A 1,524-nucleotide genomic window follows, 5' to 3' on the forward strand; every position below is an offset into this window, starting at 1 on the left:
ACGCCTGTATGCACCATAATAAAGAGCAATGATTACAGTTATTCATACAGTAGAACTCGGTTAATCCGGATCTTTGCCTAATCCGGATAAAACTGGAAGTACAAATGATTTTTAATCTTTTTCTTAAGAAACAGCTTTGGATTATCCGGATTATTTAATCCGGATCTTCGCCTATTCCGGACAAAATTTGCGCTTTCTATATCGCTTTATCCGGATTTGCCCGACAGTTTTGCCATTTTATGCTAAAACTAAAAGAAAAACTAAACTAAAAAAAAAGTTTTCCATAGAAACTCGTCTTCGGTAACTGTTTTCAAAAATTTTGAGTGACTACAGATTATTCCGACACGCATGTCTGAAGATGTAACTTTTGCCGGGTCTGCTACTATTCGGTGAGTCCGATTCGGTGAGTCCGATTCGGTGAGTCTGATTCGGTGAGTTCCTAACCTTTAACCCTAACTCCTAACCCCTAACCCTAAAACGGCAATGATAATTAGGCCACGGTACCCGATAATTAAAAAAAAAAATCCCCCGTTAAGGGATCGGACTCACCGAATCGGGCCATTCCGCTTTTGCCAGTGTGTTCTTGCGTTAGACGCAGAGTCTACAAATACTTTCATTTTACATGCATACTGCATTTCAAAAGAACTCTATCACTGGGTCGCTAATGTGGTGATTGCACGTCTCGGAATTGGCAGATGACCACACTAATGCGTTCAATTTCGGTGATTTTTACCGATACCCTTCTACCTAGGTAACGTCAGGCTTGATAGAACCGTCATCGGATAATCCGGATCTTTGCCTAATCCGGATAGAATCGCCGGTCACATCCAATCCGGATTAACCAAGTTCTACTGTATTGTGAAACAATGCTATTTTAAGCCTAGTTTTAAAGTACAAAATAAAGTTTTGCGTCTTGTCAGTGGGCTTTTTCAAAAGGGACCAGGACAGGTACAAACTACTTGTTTAACAGCAAACTGTTCAACCGTCCAAAGCACAAAAATATATTGACAAAGTTATTATACAATGGTAATGTCATGGTAATTCAACTTTCCACAGATTTGCTGATCTCCACTCCATTCTATCTTCTCACATTGATTTAACGTCTGTTCAGCTATTAGGTAAATGGACAAAACTACTGTTTTTTACCATTCATCAGTGCTGTCTGTCAACTTGAGCAGCAATTGCGAGCAACTTTTAACTTTGTATGATTCAATATATCTCTTCATTTTGTCAATGAGAGATACATGTCTGAGAGATAAAAGTTTTTGAGGAAAAATGACATACGGTTCAAAAGGATTTTTTAGAATTGAAAGTAATTTCGTGATCAACAGCATACTTGTAGCAAACATCTACCAAATTTTGTAAGCCGCATAAAACTGATCACACCCAAAATAATTGATTTGATCATATTTTAGTTTACTTTTAAAAGTCAATCTCAATAAATACTATAAAAAGTTTTACCATTGTGTAGCCTAATATCCAATCAATTGCGAGATAAATTAGATACATGCTGTTTTAAAAAAA

This window comes from Aplidium turbinatum, chromosome 14 (assembly GCF_918807975.1).
Source record: "Aplidium turbinatum chromosome 14, kaAplTurb1.1, whole genome shotgun sequence".
Lineage (NCBI taxonomy): Eukaryota > Metazoa > Chordata > Ascidiacea > Aplousobranchia > Polyclinidae > Aplidium > Aplidium turbinatum.